The 12,201-nt window shown below is 35.6% G+C and overlaps 1 protein-coding gene across 1 annotated transcript in view; it reads left to right on the top strand.

The window, feature by feature from the left end:
- Window positions 1–12,201, top strand: part of LOC141441079 (potassium voltage-gated channel protein Shaw-like) — a gene marked incomplete in the record, with an annotated part of 155,735 nt that overhangs the window by 76,109 nt on the left and 67,425 nt on the right. Inside the window, 1 exon segment of the mRNA XM_074105717.1 lies at window positions 2,851–2,895.

The following is a 12,201-nucleotide window of genomic DNA, read 5'->3' as shown; positions in this document are numbered from 1 at the left end:
GTTCTGTGTGTTCTGTGAAATCGAATTTCGTATCATGTCGTCCCTCTCACTCTCGTATTAAATAATTTAAGCGTCAGCAGGACGACGAGATACGAATTTAGAATTTTGCACTTCTAGTATAGGGCCTGGTTGCTTTTTGCGTTTGTATAAAAAATACGTCACTAGAATTATGTTTATCACCGATACTACTTGTCTATATGTCGGCGGCCGATCGTAAAATCCGCCAGATCACGAAATTCCTAGGCATATCGTGAAATGGCGCCATTTCATGATATGCTTAAAAGTTGGCCAGGCACATCACGGCAGATCGATTAGAGCAACGCATTCGTCGATATTCCTAACTCTATACCGGGCACATCGTGATATGCGAAAAAAAGAAAAAATAAGTAAAACGAGCGAAGCGAGGAGTGGTTGGTATGAATTGTGACCACAAAGCACGAGTTGAGCGAGCGAAGCGAGCGTGCCGCGGCCGCGGCCGGTTAAGTGGCAAAACCGATATGACGGCGTTTCATGATATGCTTAGGCAGTTCATGATCTGCCTAAACTGGCCAAATCATGAAATGGCGGCGTTTCATGATATGCCTTAGAATTTTATGATCTGCCTAAACGGTGAGTTTTGAACGATATGGCGGATGTCCCTTAGCCAATTCATGAAATGGCGCCATTTCACGATATGCTTACGAATTTCGTGAACTGGCGGATTTTACGATCAGCCGCCGATATATACAAACCTTCTCTTCAGAAATATACAAATCGTAAGGGTGTATGTTTCGTCAGTTGAAAATTCTTAATCCAATGAACAGAAAACGCAAACTAAGTATACCTTATGTACATAGGTATAATTTGCATTAATTAATTCATTTATTTATTTGCATTAATAAATGTGGTTAACAGAAGGTGTTATAAATATGCATTTTGATTTCCAGGACACATTTAGTTAAATTACAGCATACAAAATGTACACCTTAAATCTAAATTTCTTACAGCATGCAGCATGTATAATATTAATGGAAATGAAATGCGGGTTCCGTACGTTATGGATCCCACTGAATAATTTTGTTTGAAGCTAAAGTTTAATAGGTTTCTACAAACCACTAAAATATACAGTTTAAGTACTTTGAAATGCATTCTGTTTTTGAGTTGTAAGTTGAAAACATTAAAAAAGTAATTATAATTTTGTTTTAGTTAAAAAATACAACTGAATTAATAACCTTCTCTTTTTTTTTAAGTCGGTTAATAATAACTTTCTGACAAGTTTCTTGCGGCACGTTCTCATTGACAATGAAGGTCTGCCTTGTATATTCAAGATTCAACAATCTGTCTGGTGAAAATAAATGAAAAGCACATTTTTTTTTCGTTATAATATATTTGTATATAAAATCTTGAAATACATAAAATAGGGTTATTTGTGGAATAATACGTCAGGCAAATGTCCTCCTAGGCTTTGCTGGCACATACGCATTCTTTTGTCAAAATTTTCTATGACCATTTTGAATTTCTCCATTGCAGCGTCGAATTTCCTCTTTTAAAGCATTGCCATTTGAACGGCTTGTTTTTGGACGACCAGTGGAATGAACATCATGAATTGATCCACTCTCCCTGAATTATGCAACCACTCTGCTCACAGTTGATGAAGTCAAGTCAATATTCCGACCATATTTTGCACGGAATTTTCGAACCGTACACGCCAAACTTCTTTTGAAATATTGTTCAATAATAAAAACGCGTTGATCTTTCGTAAAACCCGCCATTTTTACAAACCCTAAACATTCAGCTGTCAAATAGTTTTTTTTAGGGTTGCCAGCACTAAAATACAAAAATGGCGGCAAATTTAAATCTTGCGTCCTTTTTGCGACTCCCGATGTATTCAGTTTTGCTTGCAATGGCTCATTTAGCTATTTGACCAATCAGACACGAATAACGATTAACGCAACACGAATGTTATGATTACGAACGAAAGAGGCAATGGTCTTTTGGTAAAAGAGTAAGCGAGTCGAGTAATGGCATGATCCAGAACATTAAGAGCCTTTATACCTGCTGAGCTGGCAACGTTGCATTTTTGTTAGTTGTTCTCGATTATTTCATTAAAATTGAATGAAAATTAATAATGTTGTCTGATAGAACCCTTTTTAATATATAATTTAATGTGTCTACTCCAATAATTATTCGTGATAGACTTTCTTAAAAACAAATTAATGTTTATGGCCGGTTTTTAAAGAAAATAAAAGTAAAAAAAAAAATATTATTATTATTGTTGTAATTTCATTTTAATTTAGTTTCAGTACGATTTATCTTGTGATTTATATTATTTTATTTTTGTTTTTTAATTTAAATTTGATGTAATTTAATTTAATTCAATATAATTCTGTAAAATAATGTAAGTGTGATATAATATAATGTAATAATGGGATTAATTCATAAATAAAGAAATATAAATATTATTATTATTATAATTGTCAAACACTACACTGCACTTCATGCTACTATGAACTTTAAAGTGCCAATTTTCATTAAAATTGAGCGTCCCCGTCCCCCCTCTAAAATCTATACCGGTGGGTAGATTTTTTTTTTAAAATTCAGAATGTTAGGAAGTATATCAAACTTTCAAGGAAAACTATAACGGCTAAGTTTGCTTGAGAATTATTAGTAGTTTAAGAGTAAATATACCTAAACTTGGAAGATTCCGTAGATATAAAATACGAAATCCTTAGAATAATATTACTTATTTTTTTCGTAATGGCTACGGAACCCTATTTTGGGCGTGTCCGACACACTCTTGGCTGGTTTTTTCTCTAAAATATGAACGCAAAATTATTGAGATATGCCTAACGCCCATTTTCCTTCTTTCAGGAAAAACAACCCGCCGAGGGTTGTCTACAGAGAGAACGTAGTCACGTAAGTAAACCTCCGAAATTAGTACAATTTCTTCCAGATACAGTGCTATGCTTACAAAAACAGTCGGTAAACTCGACATTGCTCTTCCACCGAAAGAAATTCGTACTAAACACCCTTATTAAGAGAGTATTCCAATTTACTCAGCAGCAAACGTAAGTTTGCACAACGTTGCCTACATTTCAGCAGGGTATACAATTATTTTATTCTTTTATCTTTATTTGCTCTCGCATTTTGTGGATCTTCTGTTTGTACTAACATAACCCAAACATATCTTCGGTAATGGTTACCTGAATTAATTGGTGAGGTTACGCATGCATTTGAATATTGACCATATAATTATGTTTCTATACTAAGCTGCTCGCGAATGGGTGCGAATATTGTGTCACAATTTACCTAATATTAAGTTATGATTGGTTATTTGGAGTCTTTTTGTATTTTTTATTTCAACTCCAAATTTGTTACTTTTACGGGTATCCGTGAAACCATATCGAAATACAAACTGAGACATGGATGCACAGAAAAACAGAAAAAGAGACCAGCGCTGGGAATCGAACCCAGGTCCTCAGCAATCCGTGCTGCGTGCTATAACCCTACACCACCGCTGGACAGGAATTTAGACACGAATTTTTCCTATGCATACATATCTCAGGTTGCTTATTTCTACTACGCTACTTATGCAGCAGCACTAGCGACATCTATTTTTTCGCTCTCATCGAGAGACGTCACATTCTATCGGAACCAACCGCTCACCCAGACAAGAGATGTCGCTACTAAGCAATCAAATTATGATTGGTTATTTGGAGTCTTTTTGTATTTTTATTTCAACTCCAAATAATATTAAGTATCATAATTTACTTTCAAACGAATTTTTGTAACTTATACATCGCGTTTATTACACTGAGTTACCTCGTATTTACTGGTTCAAATGTAATTGTTGATTTGTTTTTTTGTAACAATACGACTTAGGGTAACTTTATTTGTCCTAAAAAGCTACCCTTAAAATTAAATGAAATCAAAATAATAACCAACCTTATATTCACTCAAATAAGTACTATTGTATCACTATTAAACCCGGAAACTTTACTCCCCGACTGTTAACAGATGGCGCTTAGCGACAAAAAGATCCACAAAGCATATTAAAGTACAATTTTGTAACTCATTGCCAAATGCTAGCTGCCAAAGTTGGTGTATAGGCAAGTACGCATCTCGGAATAATGAGAATCCATGTTCGATCCCTGACTTTAGCTATCCTTTTTTGTTTTTTTTTTGGTGTGTTCAAGAAAGAATATAATTAAATTAATATAGTAAGTATTGTATTCTCACATATACATACTTCTTGACGAATGTTGTTTTAACACGAGAAATCTATGTACCTATTGCCCTTAATTCTTAGCCAATCATGAGCATAATTATATGGGTATATTGCAATCTCTTTAAATGATCAACTCCAGTATGTATTAAGAACCCATAACCTACCAATTAAGAACACTGTAATTCGTTTTTTTGTTTGGAATACCAAATCTTCAGGGTGCCCAAGATACAGGCGCTGCCTAGTTTGGGGCCCCCTGACACTGTATTTTATGTTATACTGTTTCTGCATCAATTAAAACTTTTAATTGTCATTTTTCATTTCATTTATATTAATTTCACGATCAATAAAACAGCTACAAGTTTTCGATGAAATTTGCTATATGGGAATTGTCGGGCCAAAAATTCGAAGTAACTTGTTTTGGTTTTATTTATCGGAAAATGCGCGTTTTCGAGTTTTAGCTTGAGAAAAGTCCGGTCGCAAGTAGGTACTCATATCGTAATAAGCTTAACATTTTCAAAAATTGCTAGTTTAGACCTGAAATACACACAAACAGCTTGCACATTTTTATGTCTGTAGCTGGCGTGCGTCCGTCAAACTTCATAGCATACACTTCACAAACGTGCGAACTACTTGCACAAAAATGTGCAAGCTACTAGCATGTGTATGACGGGCCTTATTCGAACAATTATCATTTTTAAAGCAAAACATACTGTTCTGTTATTTATTTAATTATTCAGTCAGAACCCGAAACACTTTTCTATTTTATTAATTTTAATACAAGCAAAATCCTTCTCCAATTTAAGTTATTTTCTACCTGCTTTTCTTGGAAACAGCGCGTTTCCTTTCCTTATTATCTAATCTTCTTTCGGAGTAAAATCTAAAGATAAGAATATAAAACGAAAATGAAAATCTTCAAGGGTTGTTAATAAATATTCCTTAAAGATATATTTTTTTTTAGAAAAAGGAGAGAAACATGTGGGTAAAGAAAAGCTAGGATTTAATTTATGCGGGACATATTTCTTATAAAGAATGGTCCAGGATCCCATATACTGGGGCTTGGATTGCTTTTATGTTTCCTAGCTTAAGAAAATATTTTTAAGAGTGTAACAGGAAATTAGTTTTTTTAACTGCGTTAAAATCTTAAAAATAAAGGCAGTTTGAGATAATCTGATACCATACCGGTTTAGCAGTGATTTATTGGGAAATGATATGTGAATATTCAACTTTAAATTGCAAATTTTCATTAATTCGAGTGTCGAAAAATTAAAAAAAAATCAGGATTATAGTAAGTATAATATTTTTTGTAAAATTAGGCAACCCGATGGAATTAGGGTTCTATTAACGCTTCGCCACTGCTATACCTATACCATCTAATCTACTGTGTTTTAACTGGAATAGTTAATTTTGCCTAGCTAGCCCAGTCAATTTTGCCTAACTGGCTATTAATCTTCTTTGTCAATTTATACCCTCACACACTATCTCCCTTATTGCCATATTATGCGCACGGGCGGTGTCATCGACCCCAAATGCGAGGCAGTACATATTTACGGCCTGCCAATCCTTTTTACGATCCACCTATTTGTACGTCATAAGCGGGGTTTCCATTGCCGTATCTTCAATGACATCAATTTTACATCTATGTGCATTATCTCTACTCTCTACTCTACTTATAATTTACTGTAATAGGTCAGTGTCTGTACGTGATAAATATTTGAGAAAAACTAATGGCTAGGGTATTCATTTACGCAACAAATCCAAAACAAAGATTTGTAGAATTGATCTTTTGGCTGTGCGTTTGTTCAAAATAAGGTTCCGTTTCGACCCTTTTAATACATAACCCTAAAAACTATTTCGTATTTTTTTGTTTTGGATAAAGCAAATATTTTACGAGTTTTAAGATTCAAAAAAATGTAAGTAATCAAAATTACTATAATCGAAGAGATAAACAAGGCACGTTGTGTTTTATGAAACTGATGAACTTAGCCTACACAGACGAAGTCGTAGACAGAGCTGGGATTTATCATAATTATGTCTCTTAGATATTTCGATAAGTTGAGATGTATAAACACCAACTTATCCAATAGCCAAAATAATGTTATATAGGTACCTAATAAACTTAAATGACTACTCACACTATTTTACTAAATACTAATATTGATAATAAAGTACCTACTATGTATAGGTAGAGTCATTCACGATGACGCGTGCCGTGGTTCTTATTACAATGTCATTAATGTCTAATTTTGAAAAAAAAACACGCGTCTTCGTGGATGGCACTAGGTATATACTACGTTGTAATAATATGTAACTAACAAACATAAAATAACACCAACATCTACTAAACAGTAACTTTAAGTAAATGCTAATGCTTGGAACTACTGAATCGATTCAAAAATAATTATTTTGAAAGCTACTCTATCCTTAATGGAAATTGCACGCAACGCTCTGGCAACATCTTGTATTTCTCTTTGCATTACCTCTCAGTCAATATTATTATAAGAAGTTATGCATTTTTACCCGATTGCTTACCCGACTGCCCGACAGAGGGTTATGTTTTTCGAGCGTATGTGTTTATTTGTGTCTAGAACTAGCTTTTTAGCGCAACTTCTTTCGCGCTGAAACAAATGAAAATTGACTCTTCCCTTCGTCTCCAAAAGTACTGCGATAACAATTTACAATACAATACAATACAATACAATAACTCTTTATTGCACACCGACACATAGCAAGCAATACAAAAAAAAGGTATATACACAGAGGCGGCCTTATCGCTTCAGAGTGATCTCTTCCAGGCAACGTTTACAATATCCTCTTACTTACCCCTACTTAGTGAAGTAAGGAATAATATCGCAGTACTTTTTTAAAGGAGTGCCTTAGGAGCTGATTTTCAAAAACCATCAAACCATTTGAACGCATCTACACAATACAGTTTTAGTTGTCTACAAAAAAACATCCCTTGTTCATTTCTTTAGGCGATGGGTGAAATAAAAAATAAATTCCATCAATTTTAGGAAGGGTGCTTAGCCAAGATTACGATTTTCCAAATTAAACTTTTTATTTCGTCCCTTGAATGATAAATATCCAAAAGTCCGTCAATACCGGTCGTTTATTACATTATGGTGAAAAAACACTCTATAATGAATCCTGAATTTCAAAGCAGCTCATAAAAACTTAAGCATCTTATTATTAGATAAATATAAGTCAGCATGAAGGAAACCCAAGATAATCGTCCAAAATGAACTCGGTGAAGGCAATCAATCAAACACAAATTAGATTATTAGTCATCGGTTCTTAGAAATAATCATCCAATATCATCAACGAAGCGTAAAATTTGAGAGCCTATCATCTAAAAATGAAGAATCATTGGTTGTTCATCAATCTATTCCGATTAAGATGGTTAGGGGGAAAAGCCATTGGCTAACATTGTCTGGTCCCTGTTTTATAATAATGACGGAGAGGCCACACTGACTATGTGGCAATGACATTATATAAGTTGAAAGATAAGATCTAGACGATCAGGAGCCGAGTAGGATATAAATTGTAAGACAAATAAATGAGATTAAAGCAGTAAATGAAACTAAATTTGAAGGACTAGAAAATCATTTTGAAATGTAATTTTGCACATAAATACCTACCAAAAAAAACTCAAGAATAAGAAAAAAGAAAAAGCTTACTTTCTAGCGTGAGCTGTAATATGGCTCGCTAGACCAAACATAGTCTAAAATAGTAGACTGTACAACAAGTGCATTAAACGTGCCATTTTAACCGAGGCGCTTATATCCACCCGAGCCAAAGGCGAGCGTGAATAGTTAAGTCGAGGTTAAAATGAGTTGCATGAACAAGTTCAGTTTGATTGCGAGGGGACTACATAGAAACAGTGCAAATAAAATGTTCCTTTTTATTTCTCATGCATTGATTTCTATAATAAGTGTGAAAAAGTTATTTAAAATTCAAATAGCTTTAGAACTAGGGTGAACGAAGAACTATAAGTGGATAAATTCTCAACTTAAAAGTCGCCAAGTCTCGAAGTCCTTTCCCTGGATACTTCGACAACTTTTTATAATGGCCGCATTAATTAATGCAGAGGGTTGATCTCAAAGTTGCGTCTTATCTTTTAAAAAAAAGATTAGTTCGGCCTTTGTTCCCTGTTTCTCTGTTGTTTTTCATTTTATAGATTACCTACTAGCTTCTACCCGCGGTTTCGCACGCGTAAACCATTAAAACCAACAGTTGTATTGAAATTCTGGGATATAGTAATTCCCGTGGGAATTCCTAAAAAATACATTAACGTTGTATATAATAGGTACACCCGTGCAAAAATTTCATGACTAAGCCCAATGGTTGAAATTTCGAGATTTTATACTTATCCCGTGGAATATCAGGATCACACACACACACACACACACACACACACACACACACATAGCGGTCAAACTTATAGCACCCTCTTTTTCCGAAAACGAATTTCGTATCGTAACGTGCTTCTTACTCTCGATTAAATAATATAAACGTCAATAGTAGTCACCAGCACCAATATCTGACACAACAAGCGTGCATAAATATCTGATACGACTCTATTTCTAGGACGGGAAGGACGTGTCAGTTATTTTTACAGGTTCCGCAGCGGCTTTGGCAGATATAAATGCTGGTGACTGTACGCCAAGATACGAAGTTCGAATTTTACTCTTCTAACAGGGCCTGTAGCCCCTTTGGCGATCGTTTAACTGGTCAATACCAAACTTTTTTCAAGATATCCATCAAAGAATCGTTTTAATCTGGGCGTTGATTGGCTAAGTTTTTACGAGCGATTGTGGGTTAAACCAATCAGGGCCCGGCTGTTTTATACGGCTTAATTAACTTGGTAAGTGACGTGTTTAAGTCACTTTGACGTCAACATGGAGCGAGAGCGAGAACCATTAAGAGTTTCAAAGTAACGTAGATTAAAATAGGATTAAAATGTACGGTTATCTTACTCACACCTATGTGACTACACTTATACTAGTTTGCTAATGTCATTCGACACAAGATCGGTATTCTTTTTCTTGGTCATTTTAATCTTGAGGGAAAACGGAGAAAACCGACCAGTCCCTGGTGCCATTCAATCGTCATATTTACCGAGCTTTAAATAATATAACATTCATTAGTCATAACAATTGCTATAATGCTTATATTCAATAATTTCATTTAGAATATTCGGTTAATAATATAATAATCTATAACAACATTTCTATATGATTAGACGGTATAACATCATGCGTGCCAAATGCAAAAAAAAACATTAATTTGTGCATGCGAGCGAAGCGAGCGAGCAAGACGGTTCGGAGCAGAAGCGACTCGGATAGGTTAGGTTCAGAAGATTTAGATGTTAGGTATTTTTTTTATATCAGTCCGGATAAAATTGCTTCACAATGAACTTTGCTGTTGGATTTTGCCAGGTGTCTTAAACTTTTCGATCATTATCCTCCATGTGTGTATAAAAATGGTGTGTACGAACTTTGATTAATTATGCTGCATGACTATTATACAGAACTTTAGTATGCATAAGACAATTATGCTTATTGAATAATATGATTTGAGAAATTCAGCAATTTGTTTAATGCATATTGTTTTTATACGTTCTCAATATTTCGACAGATTGAAATTTTAATTTGTGTTATGAGAAATGAAAATTCGCAAATCGTTCTTTACACACCCCCAGTCCCGACTGACATTAACATAATATTCTAGCTGTACTGTAGGTTTTAGGGTTCTGTACCCAAAGGAGCCAACGGAACTTACTATTATCCGCTGTCTGTCTGTCTATACGTCCGTCTGCCACAAGGCTATATCTCTTGAGTCGTTATAGTTAGACACTGAAATTTTCACAGATTAAGTATTTCTGGTGCCGCTGTAACAACAAATACTAAAAACAGAATAAAATAAATATTCAAGGGTGCTTCCATACAACGAAAGTGATTTTTTGTTATTTTTTGCTCGATATTAATAACGGCAACAGGTAGGCGCTTAAAATATTCATAGAAGATTAAGTCGTATATTTACTTTAAAAAAAAAACAACTAAATAAAAAAATTAAAAAAATTTTAGGGGGCTCCTATACAACAAACGTGTTTTTTTGCTAATGTCTAATGTTGTATACTTAGATAATGGTACCGAACCCTTCGTGCGCGAATCCGACTCGCACTTGGCCGGTTTTTTTGTTCTTACTTAGAAGGGCAAAGAAATTTGGTCCATACAGTCATGTCCGTATTGATCATAATTTTTTGTATATTACCATATTTGTAAAATAGCAGTGGTGATCTGCGGTTTGCCCAAAGGTCCCTCAAGCAGAAAAACGTGGGTTCGGATCTTGGCTTGCATCTGAAATTTATCACGAGCTTTACGGTGAAGGAAACCATAGTGAAGAAACCTGCACAAACCTGCGAAGCAATTCAATGGTGTGTGTAGTTCCCAATCCTTGCGCCCTTGAGTGAACTACAGCCCTAACTCTTTCATTCCGGGAGGAGGCCTGCGCCCAACAAGTGGAACTTATTTAAGATCGGATAGTGATGATCTTTATGACCATATTTGTAGGTATTAAAAAAAGATAAGTATTAGGTGTCGGTTTCATTTCTTGTTTGTATAGTCGCCATTATATATTAAGGAGCAGCCAAGAAGATCAAAAATACTGGAGCATTTTTTTATTATTCGTCTGGGTGGAAAACGAGCAAGTGGGTCTCCTGATGGTAAGAAATCACCACCGCCCATAGACAGCAACACCAGGGGTATTGCAGGTGCGTTGCCAACCTAGAGGCCTAAGATGGGATACCTCAAGTGCCAGTAATTTCACCGGCTGTCTTACTCTCCACGCCGAGTGCAAGAACTGCTGCTTCACGGCAGGATTAGCGAGCAAGATGGTGGTAGCAATCCCTGCGGACCTTGCAGATCCTACCACCTGCATAAACTCGAATGCCTTGAGAATAGAGTGCATGCTCCGATATTTCTGACTACCTTGGCCGCTCTGAAATATTTGATGGCGCGTGTATGTTATACTGTTCAACCTGATGAACCCAACGGAAGACAAATTTAGCTCAACGCATTCACTGCCACCTGACTCCCACAGGTGCCACCGACGCGCATGTGCGTTCAAAATGTATGAATAATTATGACAGCGGCACTGGACGAAGTTCCGAAAACGCATATGCGTCGGTGGCAGTGCATTAACATACCTAACGTCGAGAGTGGGACGTACTTTGATTATCGTACGATGAGTGGGTAAGCCAAATTCTAGAGCTATGACTGTCTTTAAAAACGTTATGAACTAGTTCATTGCAGAGCGAAAACGTGAAGTGTATAATTATTTAGCAGCGGGCATTTACTGGCTGTATTGTTGCAAATTTTATTAGTTCGTGGGCAGAACTGTGTACTTAGGATTAGAAAATAAATACGCACGTTACTACGTGAGCATTCCAGATATTTTTGGAGCATTGTTAAGAATGACTTCGTGGTGAGTTTAGCCTTTTTAGGGGGTAACGAAAGGAAGGCAACGGAAGACCCTATTTAATGACTCAGCAAGCTGGTAGTCCATTTATCACAAGACTGGCTGTATTTTTTGAATATGGTAGACACTTGAGTTTCCAGGGAGTACCTACGTAATATTTTAGGCGTTACCACAAAAATAATGAGTTCTACTCACACAAAAAGCTGGACAAGTGTGAGTCGAACTTGCGTGGAGACGGTTCCGTAGTATATAAATTTATATTTCAAATTAAATTTTATTCCCTCTTCTTCTGAACTTTGGTCAAGTTTGACTCATGCAAATGGAAAGAAATTGCAAGGCCGGCAACGCAGCCGCAGTCCTAATAATAATGTAGCTAGGTACGGTGTGAACTGGATCAGATTGCACTCTAGTTAAATTCAGCATATGCAAATCTAAATAAACAAATAAAAATACGAAAGTTTTATAAAAAAAAATTTAAGAAATGTTTCCCTGCCGGCCGCGGTAGGTATTTGTTGGGG

This window comes from Choristoneura fumiferana, chromosome 23 (assembly GCF_025370935.1).
Source record: "Choristoneura fumiferana chromosome 23, NRCan_CFum_1, whole genome shotgun sequence".
Lineage (NCBI taxonomy): Eukaryota > Metazoa > Arthropoda > Insecta > Lepidoptera > Tortricidae > Choristoneura > Choristoneura fumiferana.
This window is presented reverse-complemented; position numbering and strand designations above follow the sequence as displayed.